We start from the raw sequence: 15,354 nt of genomic DNA, 5'->3' as shown, positions 1-15,354 counted from the left end.
TAATAGATACTGACTTTTGTGTAGTCCTTACTTAGCTTTGATGCCTTTATATGTGTGTACTACCTTAAAATACATTTCTATTTGAGATTGTTTACTTATTCCCCATAGTTTCCGTGATAAAGACTAACCTCCTTACCATGCACTAGACTGTTAGTCTATTCCAATATACTTTCTTGCAGTACTTCTCCCTGATACTTCCCCATCCCATTAATGTCAGTGTTGACTTTGTGACCTGCTCAATAAAATATGAGAGGGAATGACATGTGTCACTGCAGCACAGAAGTTTTAAGAGCCAACATACCCTCTGCCAATTTCCTGCTTCCTTCTAGAACTACCAGCAGCCCTCCAGATAAAGGCTGATCCATCAGCTGGAACCCAAAGTTAAGATGACAAGGGACAGAGCTGCAGCTGACCTGTAAGAGCTATGTAACATAAATGAAAATTTAACCTCTGCTGTGTTAAGCTGCAGAAATTCTGATATTGTTTGCTCCTGAAGCATAAATCTAGCTGATTCTGAGAGACACATTTTGACTTCTGACTTTGGTCATGATCTGGTATGTTACTTCTCCAGTCACTACAATGTATCGTTAGTAGTTCTTTCCACATTATCAATCAATATTTTGTAACTCAAACCATTCTCAGTATTACAGCCAATGAAATCATTTTGAGAGACAAGTTTGACCATTTTGTGACTCTAATAATTCAGAAACTTCCTATTATTCCTAGGTTAGAGTATTTCTCATGGTCTATCCCTTACTTACGCACATCTGACACCTGATCATTCACCAGCATCCCTGGGTTCCTCTGCTCCAACAACAATGGCTCTCTTACTTCTTTGATCACTCCCTACACTCTCCATTATGTCACGGGAACATTGTCTAATATCTGCCTGGCATGAATTCCCCACTTCTATTTGGTATTCTCCTACTCTGCTTTCGGATCTCACCTAAGTCATCACTTCTCAGGGAAGCACTCAAACTTCCTGAACAGAATGAGAAACCTTAATCACTTCTGAAGTCACAAAACTGAATAGTAAAATTGATGGAATGATATGAGCTGTAGCTAGGTACTCACATTGGAAATGAAGATTATCATTCTATTTATGTTAGTCTCATTTATGTGTATTTTTTAGTGTATTGGATCACAATGATGTATCACATATTGTTCAGAATGATTTATATATTCTGACTCCAATCCTTTTTTATTTTTTTTAAGATTTTATTTTTGTTTATTTGACAGAGAGAGAGGCAGCCAGAGAGGGAACACAAGCAGGGGGAGCAGGAGAGGGAGAAGCAGGCTTCCCGCAGAGCGGGGAGCCTGATGCGGGGCTCGATCCCACAACCCTGGGATCATGACCTGAGCCGAAGGCAGACGCTTAATGACTGAGCCACCCAGGTGCCCCCTGACTCCAATCCTTAAAAAAACATATATGGAGTATTTTTTTTTTCATTATCACAGGTGAGGACAATGGGTTTTAGGAATGTTAAGTTACTTGCCTAATGTTATTTGCATTCAGAGCTAGAATTCAGGTTTCTCTGTGTCAAAATTTCCTTTGCAGTATAACATACATTTGAAGAAACCAAACAGAGCTTATTTTGTGGATAAGTTTACTGTTTTATTTTCCTCAATGAAAGCCAGAAGGAAATTGTGAAATTTGTAATTATCCTCTTATTGAATGACTTAGATCTTAAAAATTGAATACTGCTATTTAAATGTTTCAGTTTGATTCATTAGTCTCTGCTTTGAATCTTTGTGATATTTTATGCCGATAAAATTCAAGTGGTATTTCAAGGGAGATGCCTACCTTAGTTTAGAAGAGGTCATTAGAATGGATGGCCTCAGGTGTCTAAGTAAGCTGGTTTCTTCCTAGATCCACTATTGCTGCTTTGATTTGTGTTCTACTGAGAATTTATCTCCATCCCAAACTTCTGCAGTCTACAGATGTATCATAGTGTTTCATACTGTGTATCAGTGCAATTAAAATGAACTAGGCACCTAAAAGAGACATATCTGTGTCGTCTTTGCTTAAGAATTCAATCTTGACATTTTAACACTGATTTAACATAATTTAAAAATAAAAATAGGTCATTTATTTAAATAATTCAACTGAAAATTCAGTTATCCTTTAATGACCAGATCAACTAATATAAAGCACTCTCCTACACTGATGTGGCTAATTGTCTCTTTGTAGGATTTATTAATAATTCAAATGATAATTTTTCTGTGTTAGTACTGAGAATGTACTTTTCTTTTAGTGGTCAGACATGAGTATAAGGTTACTATAGATATGTGAAAAACACAAACAGAACCTCAATTAAATTACTGGATGCTAACAAAGAAAAGACCAAGAAAATATTTATTCTCTTATACCTGAGGCAATAGTTTACATGAAAGCAAGAATTTTGTCTGTTATAAATGTTACTATTTAAGGGTAGTCTGGGTGGCTCAGTCGGTTAAGTGTGTTAAGTGTCTGCGTTCGGCTCAGGTCATGATGCCAGGGTGCTGGGATTGAGCCCCATGGGGCTTCCTGCTCAGCAGGGAGTCTGCCTCTCCCTCTGCCCCTCCCCCTGTGCATGCTCGCTCTCTCTCTCAAATAAATGAATAAAATCTTTCCAAAAAAATAATAAATAAATAAATAAAAGGTTGCTACTTAAAAAAGGTCACTATATGAGGTGTATTAGTTAGCTTAATTGTGGTAATTATTTTACAGTATACTTGTATATCAAATCATCATGTTGTACATCTTAAATATATACAATTTTTATCTGTTAATTATATTTCAATAAAGCTAGAAAAAAATGTCACCATTGCATATCCAGGGCTTAGCATCATACCTAGCATATAATAGCGACTTGATAAATATTTAATAAATAAGATAACAGAGAGTTTATAAAACCTAGTATATTGACTTGCCCAAGAAACTAAAATATTATACACAGAATCCACAATTTTTAATATTATGTCCAGTTGATACATAAATGAAAATACCATAAACATGAAAATGCAAGTAAAATATGAAAGATACCTAAATTATATGCAAAGGCTTTTAATAGTTTGAAGGATTTTTTTATTAACAATTCTAATTTTCAATAATATGTATTTAAAATTTATCTGTGTCTTAGAATGACTTGGTCCCATATGCTGTAAGATCTTTTTATTACTTAGTAAAACATTAAAAATATGGGTTTGGGTCACTGAAATCCTAGTTTTCCTTTCAATTCCTGAAGCATTGGTATGATAAATTAAAAAACAAAATGAAGGCAGAGACTACTGAAATATACTTTTATTGTGATTTTCTACATATAGGACATTTTTATGAATTTTGAAAGTGATGACATTTTAAAAATTTCCTAATCTCAAATATGTTGGGCAGTTCTTAGGTATGATTCTTCCTGCATGGGAATATCAGGAGTAGACTACACCATGCAAGCTTTACAGTTACTAGAAAAGTATATCTGTTTCATATATCTACAGTGAAACACATATATGAATGTCATAACTTTCCTTTTTCTTCCTTTTCTATCTCCAGGCACCTTCTCAATTAAAATATGAAGTAATTATCAAACATAGATTTAAAATGATAAGAAGCATGCAAAATTATTTCATTTTAGATAATAAAGGCAAATATTAGCTTTGAATTACTTATTAAGAAGAAATGATTACATTGCCTTAGAGTTTTAAAGCAGAGAACATTGCTTCCTTGAATAAGAATGCACACACACACACATACACACACTTTCCTTCATTAATATTCTCTCATTTTTCTCTACTTTCACCTGAAATCTTTATTGCTTGAGTTATTCAAAATTTTTCTCTTACACAAATTCTGATTGCAGCCATTATATACAAATGGCCTGGATTTCCATTGTGACGATAAAGATTAGGGCAAGCCAAATATATCCGAGGTATAGTTGTCCAGAATTTTTGTGATAACAATGCACAAATAGTATGTGTATGATAATTAAGACAATTGAACAATGTAGAGATGTGCATTGACTGGTATTTCTTAAATTGATTTTTTAAACAAACATTCTGTGTATTTTTGTGAGATCACGATGAGGTAACAGGTTCTTTTATTTCTAATGGTGACATGAATATCTGATAACATCTTGAAGTGGTGGCCCAAAAGTTATGAAAAAAAGCAATATCGAAAAATCTAGCTTATGCTCATACTCAAGTAATACACTATCTGTTTCTGGAAATGAAAGATCTAAATTTTTATTTGTTGTGCTATTTTTCTTTATTCATCATACTAGCTCTACTTTCCATTTGTAAATAAGACATTCCATGTCGTTACTTTAGTAGTAACATAGTGAACCTCTATGACAAGCTTAATTTGTGTATCATCATGTATTCCAATGCATCACTTCCCTTTAATCACTTCATTATATCTGGGACTATTTCTCTATCTCTGTGTGTAAACAGATGGAAACTTTATGGGGAACCCATCCTCACTTTCAAACAAAGCTGCTTATTTATATTAAAAATTTCCAATATATTCTGCTTACAGTTGGATGCCTACCACATTACAGAAGATCTTTAATAAAGATATTTCAAATTTATTTCAAACATTTTTAGTGATGTCACAAAGAAAATATCGCCAAATAACCAAAGTTCCCCTGCATTATCTTCTTCTAATTCTTTTTTTTTTTTTTTTTTTTGTTAGCTACTTAGCTAGACAAATAGAAATCTGGCAAGCCTCCTTCAAAACATATGCCCTTAATTTTATATACATGATTATAATTCATTTAATCCTTAATAAGCATGTATGTTTAGCTCTTTACTACATTCTAGTCCATGAAAAATTAATTTAAGAAAATAGCCAGAGAGCAATGTGATTGGGTTTCCTCAAAAACAGACTCTGAGAAAAGAATATAAATGCATATAGTTTGTTTTGAAATTGCATGAAACACAGTTAGGGAGGTGAAGAAGTGGGAAATAAAGCCAGTGAAAGAAGAGAGTTAGAAAACGAATGTTATTAATCCCATAGGGAAATCCTGGGAAATGCTGTAAAACTGTTGAGGTGTGAGGGGTCTGGGTATTTAGGTACTTGGGTGGGCCGGGAGATAAAAGCTCGAGAAGGTGAGGGATGGAGGGAGAACTTGGTTGGAGAGCGGGAGATGGAAATTCACACGCACCTTTTGTCCTTCTGACCTCTAGGCAGAGCAGCCATCTAGTGTTCTAGAAAGAACAGAGATAGAGAGATGGGTGCACTGGCTGAAGTGGGCTCAGAGGGTTATGGACAGGGCATTTACTTCATCTCCTACAGGCCAACTGGTGTCTTCAATATGTGTGTTTGTATTAGAAGTGCTCCTCTGGGTCCTGACAGAGAACCTAAAAGCTGGAAAGACAGACTCCATTAGTCTGGGAGTTAAGACATCCAAATTCTGGTTCCACATGGATGACTATAGGAAGCTTTGATGTTCTTATCTGTATGTAATCTGTGTTTCTGAGATACTGTTATTCTTGATCCATAGACATTCATAAATGGAAAAGAAGCAGGACTTAGATGATGTTTTCTGCATTGTGAGAACTCGAGCTCCCTGCACACCTCTGCCAAATCACTCTTTGGTCATCTAAGTGGTGTTTCACAAGTTGGCATACTCTGTTCTCCTTTCCAGCTCCATCTCACAAGGGTAATATCTTACACTATATTCTGAACTGAAAGTGGCAAAAGCAATGCCAGTGGCCACTGGAAAAGGGATGCTGCTGTTGGCACCTTGCTAATGCTTATGAATGATCCTGTAAAATTGTGGAAGGCCTACATTAAAAGTGCAACCATGAGCCTTCTCCTGCTGCCTTGCTGTTGGCTTAAATAATGAGAATCTGAGGTTCTCCGCATCCCAACATACACTTTCTCTTTTTGTAGGCCTCTTGCCTCACTATATGAGTGTACGGGAACTGGGTCCAAGGGTCATTTGTGTTAAATACAATGATTTCTTTAACATCTCCTAGCCATTCTTCCTTGTCTTCACAGATGTGTATGCCAGTCTCTGAGGATAAAGGTGGACTTAATGTAGAGCCTCTTATTTAGGTTTCCTGATCGGCCCAGTCATTCAATAATACTAAAACATGCTACCATACCAGGATAAACAAAGGTCCAGCAGCTTGCTCTGACTATACTGTGACACTAAAATTCTATGTATCTTTAGATGTTTGTGGCCCTTCTTGCACTGTGCCATGAAGTGTGGGCTGGCCTATGTGCATGAGAAGACTGTGGTCTTCTTGTGCCTTAGCTGGGAGAGTGGGGATCTATGCATCAGATATATGTCAGGGATATCCATCAGGCTGAAAACACCTGAACAGCAATATAGCGAATTAAACGTCATTAGTCTCCAGTATAAAGGTATCATATGTTTTTCAAATGTCAAAACCAAAGTGATATGTGTGTCAGTTTAATGACTATTCAGAACGAACAAACGTGAAAATACCCTTCTGTGAGTTTGCTGCTGACAGTGTATCATGATTGAAAACAGAATGTCTTCTGTTCATGAAGTTTGAACATGGATAAATAGTGTGTCCTTATGTTCTCCTTCAAGTAAGATGGTGTTGCTGACCTCCCACATTTCATATCCATCATAAGATGAAACCCCATTAGCAAAGTTCACATCAGAATTTGTCCTCGTCAATGCAAGTTTGTCACAAATGATTCCGTTCTCCCTCGTGAGATTGTGAAGGAGTCATTATAAGGAGATGTGTTGGATATACTTAAAGCAACAGTGCGTTGTTGTGATAAACTCATTAGCATTGCTGCTACTTCAGGAATTTTTTATATCATCTGTAAGATAGGACTTATAGGTACAAAATCTCATTAAAATCTTCATGGTTATCCAATACTAAGCAATTTATTCCCCTTTGTGCAAAGAAAGGCACATGTGCATGTGCATTTTTGTTTCTGACAAAGAAGATGAATTTTTCCATATATTTATTTTCCATACTTTTCCTTATTTCTTGACCATGCTTATGTGAATGGGAGATCACAGGTTTAGTTGTACCGAACCAGCAAGAGGTGCTTCCATAAGAGAAAATTTATATTCTCTATTGAGTATTGAAGGGCTTTTTGTTGTTGTTTTTCTTTTTGTTTTTTTTGTTGTGTTTTGTTTTGTTTTTTGTTTTTTTTAATATCAGAAGAACAGGCCAAAGTGTAACTGACAGATGGAAGCTGGAGTCTTGGAGGGTAAGGCACAAGTTTCATTTAATTTGATCCTATACAGAACAGAGCACAATGCCAAGTGTAATGCTTTCTGATGGATTTTGATTAGTTGTGCTTGGCTAGCTCCTCTTTATATTACTTCAGTTCACACTCATTTTGAACACTAGATGGAATTTCTTCATAGCAGCGGCATGTTCATTAGGGGCAGGGGGATAATCAGGTCCAGCCACGGTTTCCCTTTGCTCACTCATATACACAATAACCTGCTTTCCCTGCTGCTTTACAAGAATTATTGGAACATTTCTCCCTATTGCCAGCTGGATCAGTCTCTGTGACTTCCTTATATTTGTTTCTAAATATCGTTTCAAAAATAAATGCGTTATTCCTTAGAATACAAAAATAGGATGGGAAGTCACCTTGAGTTTCATTTAGTGCTTCTCTTGTCTTCGGTGTAAAATACATCTGAGCCCTCCCTGAAAATGAGAATCTTATTCCTAATGACGTCAAGGAAAGAAGATTCCATAACCTTTCAAAATTCTATCCTCTATTTATCAAGCTGCGATATTGACTTTATTTAACCTGTTTCTGGAGATTAGGCTTATCTCACCCTATTTTTTCCCCACTCAGTGAAGATAGGAAAATTTGTCTGTGTCTGGGGTTTTCTTTATCAAGCTGGTGTGGTTATTAATGTTTATAAGACTTTTAGATAAATGATATTTAGCCTATTTATTTCTTCCTTTCATTTTTCTTTTTTCAATTATTTTTCTATTCTTATGGCAACTAAAACAGCCACTTTTGAATAGCAAGGAAATGGAGTCATCATATTCAACTTAAGTAAAAATTATATCTCTAAGGTTAAGATCACTTGAAAATTTAAAGAATCTAAGCTGTTAGTGTAAAGATTGATACTTAAAGTTTTCTATATTCGATGTGCATCTTTTCTCATCATTTCCTTGAAGTGAGAGATATGGGGAGAAGTTGTTTATTTCGATTTCTAGTTCAAATTTAGCACATATAAAAAGTCCACAAGGGGAATTGACACTAATAGTAATTTGGAGATAGAAATTTGGAGCTGAAGAGGGAGGTCTGGTCTAGACATGCAGATTTGGTACCCTTAACATTGATGTAAAATAGTAGCTCTGCGGACACAGATGAAGATTAAGATTTCTAAACGGAGGTCAATGTCTAATGATTTATTGACACTGGTTGGTGATGAAGCACCCCAGATCTTTTGACAGATCCTTCTCTCTCTCTCTCTGTCTCCCTCTGTCTCCGTCTCTGTCTCTGTCTCTGTCTCTTTCTCTCTCTGTCTCTCTCTCTCTCACACACACACACACATACATGATTGACCTTCAGATCATCAAGAACTTGGAAGGTCCTTGGGCCAGTATTGTTTTGTTTTGTTTTGTTTTGTTTTCTGGTGATTTAGTCTGCATGGAGCAGCCTATTCTTATTTTGTACGTAGTATGACCCCTTGTTCTCTATACTCCTTCAAGAACAGAAAAAGTATGATTTTTTTTTTCCATTTTGCTTCAGAAGATCACCATTGATAAAGACAAAATCCTCTGGGTTTTATTACTGTGAATTATGCAATAAAATGTTTGCTATTTGCTCACTTAAATTCGGGCTTAATATTCTGCTTTTCAAGTTCTTGCCTACCTGGCTAAAATTGCTTATGCTTTTGTTGGACTCTAATAAGATGGTGTTTGCTTACTAATGCAGTATATTTGCCTTCATATATGTATTTTCTCCAGATGCAATTTGAGAGTGTAAAACCTCTTATATTTTGCAGGTTGTGAGGTAAAAACCAAAATAATTTTATCCAGGCCATTTTAGAAGGTACAAGAAGGGCGACTTAGAAGCTGTGTAATTTATATTAATTGCAGAGATTTAGGAGTCATAATAGTCTGAGTTCAAATACCAACTTAATGCCATTGTGACTTTGTATCCATCTCCTAACTGATAAACCTCATTTTACTCATCTATTTAACAGATAAAAATGTCATGCCTCATTGATCAGCTGGGGCATTTACAAGAAATATGCAATCCTTGATATATAGTGGATGTTCAATAAATGTGTTTGTGTTGCTGCTTCTATATTCAAACCCTAAGCTTTCTTCCCTCCTCTTCACCTTTATCAATAAAGGGAATCTTCATCAAAATGACAATATGGATATATAAATTTCATATGTATGTGTGTGTGTGTTTGGAGAAATTCTAAACTTGAATTTCGTATATGAAGTTATATTATCTATAGATAAAGAGAATCTAATGAGCTCAAGAAAATATGGAAGGTAATTTGGATTTATGATATGATAATCTTAACAAATATTTTTTATAACCTACCCAAAATTGATTTTTTCTTGAATTGATTATATTGCTTTCTAATGATATCTAATTATTAGTAATGACTAATTATATCCTACTCTTTACATATAAATATCACTCAGATACTAAGTAAAGCCTATTAAGAAATTCCTTTTCCTAAAAATAGTGTTCAGTGGCTAAATTTAACTATAATAATAAGCTTGTAAGTAGACAAACTTCATGACGATTTTACCAAAAATCTCCCTTCCAGTAATAAAATGGCAACATGGATTCGCTGTACCAATATAGTAAGAAAGCTACCAAATACATCTATCTCCATAATGAGTACCATTTCAGTTTTGGTGGAACATATAAGACATAAGAATGATCTTAAGGACGGTCTTAAGTTAAATTGTTTTCCCAGAGTCAGAGACAACAGGTGCCCACCAGTATACCAAGAAGCAACATTGTAATGTTGACCTCGTCTCTATGGTTATTCTGACACTGACAAACATACGTTTGTCTCTTCTTCAATTGCACTCTATGAGCAATGATTAAAGTTAGTATTACTTTTTTCTTATAGGGCAAGACCCGACCCTGTTATTTATCTTTCCTGCACTTCATAATCTTTTTTGTTGTTATTGCCCAGGTTTTGTTGTTTTTAAACATTTTGTATTTTCTGATGGACTTTACCCCCATCTTTGTTAATCTTGCTTCATTCTTAATCTTTTTGCCTATTTGCTTTAGATTCCAGTATGTCCATTTCTTCCTCATTACTATAAGGCACATCTTGCTTTTCCCAATCTATTACCCCAACTGGTCAACTAAATAAGAGTTTCACTCCCTCACTCCACTACTCAGCCTGACTAATCTCATTATGTACAAATGAGGTAATGGTGTGGTTGGCTAAAATGGCAGGGAAACTTGCCTCTTATATATCAGGCATGATTCTGATCAATCAGAATTATAAGAAGTAATAATGAATACAGGCACCATTGCTAGAGTGCATATGAGTACCTGAAGTAACACTACAAGAAGTTGCCTTGCCTAGAAATTTTGAATGCAGATGTGTTTGACTGCAGTGACGGGGCCTTAAGGGAAAAATAGAAATGATTTTGTGCCTGTGTTTGTAAACAAGCTTCTTAAAACATTCTTTAAACACGTCTTTCAAATAAAATGGCAACATATTCTGGTTTATTAACGTATTAAGAAAAATAGGAGTGCATCCCATCTCCAAGTGACTTTCCACACACTGTGTAAAAACCTATGCATTGTGAAATGTGAGGTACACCAAATCTCCTCCATCTTATCAACATCTCTCTTTTAGACTTCTAAAATATATACTACATAAATTCACTTTCAAAATTGAAGGTACTGGAGGTGCCTGGGTGGCTCAGTCGTTAGGCATCTGCCTTCGGCTCAGGTCATGATCCTAGGGTCCTGGGATCGAGCCCCACATCGGGCTCCCTGCTCGGCGGGAAGCCTGCTTCTCCCCCCCCCACTCCCCCTGCTTGTGTTCCCTCTCCCACTGTGTCTGTCTGTCAAATAAATAAAATCTTAAAAAAAAAAATAAAAATTGAAGGCACTGAATATGCCTGTTATCTAAGGGATTATATAATTAACAAACATTAACTTTTTTGGAGTGAGTATAATAAATAAAATGATCTATTAGCTCTGTGTCCCTGATGTCAAGAAAACTGGATATATACGATACTACATTTTGAGAAGCAAAAAGACAAGAAGCAAAAGGAAAATACTGAAATATTAGGATATTCTTAAGACATATATCACAGACCAAAGAGGGAGCCAGATCACAAACATGAGATAACAAAAATAATAATAATGCTTTAATCATTGAATATTGTTTCTTACTATGTGCTTTAAAGGTAACAAATCTTAATTTAATCCTCACAGCTTCTTCAGGTAATATCACTGACACCAGTTTTATAGATAATAAAGTATAATGAGACACGATCTCAGGAAGATAAAAACAATATGCTAAAGGCATTTTGCTTTACTCTTAGTGATATTAGAAGCATTGGGCCCATCAAAACAAAGGGGTGGCATCAGTTGGCTTGTGTTACATCAGAGTCACTCTGGCTAAGGTTAAGAATAGAATGAAAGGGGAAAGGAAGAAGCTGGAAACCATTAGGAGGCCATTGTGATAATCTGGGGGCAAGAGAAGAGAGTGGCTTGAATGAAGATGGTAGCAGGTGTGGTGTTGGAAAGTGGACAGATTTGGAAAGTGCTTTGGAGATAAAGCCTATAAGATATGTTGATAGAATGAATATGGGCTCTGAGGGAAAGGGATATATTCAGAATGTCAACTGAGGTTTTTATTTAAAGCAACTGAGGCTGGCCTTGTCAGTAACTGAGAAAGGGAAGATTGTAGGAAGAGCAGTTTGACAGGGAAGGGAGAATGGGAGCTGAATTCTGGACATGTCAAGTTCGAGATGTCCGTTAGACAAAGAAATGAGTATGTTATATAGACAATTATATACTTAAGACTGGAGTGATCAGGGCACAGCTTAATGCTAGTGATACCAAATTGTTATAAGCATATATGGTCATTTAAAACCTTGAGAATGGAAGAAATCAACAAATTTTTTTAGACAGGGAGGAATGAGAGAAATCAAAAAGGCGACAAAGACTAATCATCAAGAAAGAAGGAAGACAATGCAAGCATATGTCTCCAAATGCCATGTGAAGGCATAATTTTAGCAGAAGGGAGAGATCACATATCTTGGTCAGTCAAATAAGGTGAAGACAGAGAATTAACTACTGGATTTGGCAACATGAAGGTCACTGGAAACCCTGACGAGCATTTTTTGACAAAGTAATGAATATGAGTGCTTGATTTGATTGATTCAAAGAGAATGGAGGAAAAGTATTCAGAGACAGTATACAAAGCACAGCAATTTCAAGAATTGTTTTCTGTAATAAGAAAAAAACAGTTTAGTAGCTAAATGGAGAAACAACGTCAAAGAGACTTTTTAAAAAAACAGTGGAGATATAACAGAATGTTTTCATGTTGTTAGGAAAGATAGAAAAAGTTGCTGAGGGGCACCTGGGTGGCTCAGTTGGTTAAGCGACTGCCTTCAGCTCAGGTCATGATCCTGGAGTCCCGGGATCGAGTCCCACGTCGGGCTCCCTGCTCAGCAGGGAGTCTGCCTCTCTCTCTGACCCTCCCCCGTCTCATGCTCTCTATCTCATTCTCTCTCTCAAATAAATAAATAAAATATTAAAAAAAAAAAAGTTGCTGAGAATTCCTTGAGCCATGTCCTTTAATTTGAAAAGGTTATGGGATCTCTTGTGTAGAAGGGGTTGTCTTTTGGTTGATAGCTGGAAAAGTACTTGAGCAGTAAAAGAGGCAGAGATGGGGATTTGGTGATGGGGAGCTGTGGAAGTTTTCTTCAGATTGTTTTGGTCTTCTTAGTAAGATTGGAAATAAAGATCATCATTTACAAATGAGAACAGAGAGGGAGTTTTTGGAGGTCTGAAAATTGAGGGGCAATTCCATTATGTCCTCCTAAATGTTAGAGATCATGATTTTAAAGTGAGACTGATCAACATGATTTCCTCCAGCCACGATTGGTGGTGAAGGGTTAGGACGGAAGTAAGCCGGGATGTGCACTGAACCAGTGTTGGTGTCTCTGGCCTAAAAAATATGATAAATGGGAGAGGGTCAGGAGAGTTGAACGTGTTTTACTAAAATAGCCATTTAATCTGTTTTCAGAGGGAACTGAGAACATGATATGGTTGAAGGGAAATGGAAAGTTAACAGGGACAATAGATTGTAACTCTTGGTGTGGTTAAAATTACATAATTACATTCATCTCTTCTTTAATTGAAATCAGCTTGAAACAAGGAAATGTGACATATGTTTGACAACCAAACATTTATTAAATATATATATTTGTAAACAAATAAGCCCATCACATAACTGAATAAAAAAGTTACTTTACATTATTTTCTCCAATTCAAAAATTCCTTATTAATTATTTTTAGAGAACAAAGTCTATTTCCCTATCCAATACAAGATTTTGCTTATAAGATGAATAACTGCTATTATATAAATAAAAATATTTCAAAATGAGGTAAAATAAACAGAAAAAGTAAACAATAACTACTCTTATGATATATTAAGCAACTAGATTGGGGATAAAGATGTGATAGAATTTATTGTACCTAGTTCAATAATATTAAATATTGCTTAGTTCTGAGTTATGTGGACATTACAAATGGCAGGTAAGAAACTCACTCCCAAGGATGCATACTGATGGTCATTTGTAGAGTGACATCAATGCCAGGGTCTTATATCTGTGCTATCTCTTAAAATTCATGAAGTACTTCCATAATTGCTTCTCATGAGAACACCATGTATTAAGCAGCATAGTCATACAACCCCATCTTACAAATTATTCTTTTTAGATTCAGAGAGATTGAATTGCTGCCTAAGATCATACAGATAAAATTATAGTAAATTTAAATCTAATGTTCTAAACTCTAGTTTGTCGTATGAATAATATCTCTTTAGCAATATTTGTGAGTAGATCGATTAAAACATGTCTTTTCCACCACAAAAAGAATTTAATGCTCCAAATTTTCCAATACTGTACATACACAGTCATACATACACAGACATGCACAACATCTTGAATGAGTACTTGCTAAAATAAAACATGGAGTTTGAAAGCCCTTCTAGATATTGATCAATACACTATTCATATACTTTTTCCCAAGTAGTGAAAATGTGTTTTTGAAATTATACACTCTTCTCCAGAAGGACCCAAATAATGACATGGATAATGACATGTAGTGGAACGAAAAGGGGACTGGCCTGTGCTCACATACATATATGAAAATCCACACACCATTTGGAGATCTAGAAAAACAGTGCTAATGATTGTCTTCAGTAAGCATCATTGTATTGTATTTATTTTAGGGTTGCTAGTAAAACAGACCTAGTCTAACTCAATCAGCGCAAGTGTATTTTAAAAATATGTGTAGACATAATGGACATAAAAGTAATAGCAATAAAGCTTGGCATGTGGAGACAGCAATATACCTTCAGGAATAGAAGTGTTTAATACTGATTTACATTATATGGGGCGCCTGGGTGGCTCAGTTGGTTAACCGACTGCCTTCGGCTCAGGTCATGATCCTGGAGTCCCGGGATCAAGTCCCACATCAGGCTCCCTGCTCAGCGGGGAGTCTGCTTCTCCCTCTGACCCTCCTCCCTCTCATGCTCTCTGTCTCTCATTCTCTCTCGCGCAAATAAATAAAATCTTTAAAAAAAAAAAAGAAATTTACAAATCTCTATCATCATTGGCATTTCTTTTATTTTTCTTTCACTGCATCTGTCACTGATACTCTCTATAGATTCCTGGCCTTTGGCTTTGCTTATTTATAGTTTCTGTGTACTCACAGCTTAGGCCCACTTACTGTCATTGCCTCTCCTGCTTCATGCCTTACATCTATCCCCAGTTTCATTGTCTGTTCTGATTAGGAGTTGCTTGATTCTGTCATATTTTCTAGTTACAATTGCCAAAGGAGAGGATCTCCTTGTGTCCAACTTTGTCCCTCTTTGAGGATATAATTTCTTTTCATGCCAGACCACCTCATTTTTTGCTGGCTGGCTTATGGATTCTGGTGGCTCCTAGGTCAACTGATCTTCCATGGTTCGTTCAGTTGTGGCCAAAGGATATGTAATGGGATGTGGCCCCTAATAGTTTTGCTCAAGCAGGAAACTTGCTATAGGGCAGCACCTTTGCTAAGGGAACATGACTATATTAGTTGCCATGATTGACCTTTATATGCCATTTCAAAGTCTGGGGAAGATTTATAAACAATGAAGTCACATACTGTAATTCATTTATTACTGAAATTGTTAC

Source organism: Mirounga leonina, unplaced genomic scaffold (genome assembly GCF_011800145.1).
Source record: "Mirounga leonina isolate KUSES-001 unplaced genomic scaffold, KU_Mleo_1.0 Mir_127, whole genome shotgun sequence".
Lineage (NCBI taxonomy): Eukaryota > Metazoa > Chordata > Mammalia > Carnivora > Phocidae > Mirounga > Mirounga leonina.
The sequence above is the reverse complement of the archived record's forward strand: the minus strand, read 5'-3'. Positions refer to the sequence as shown.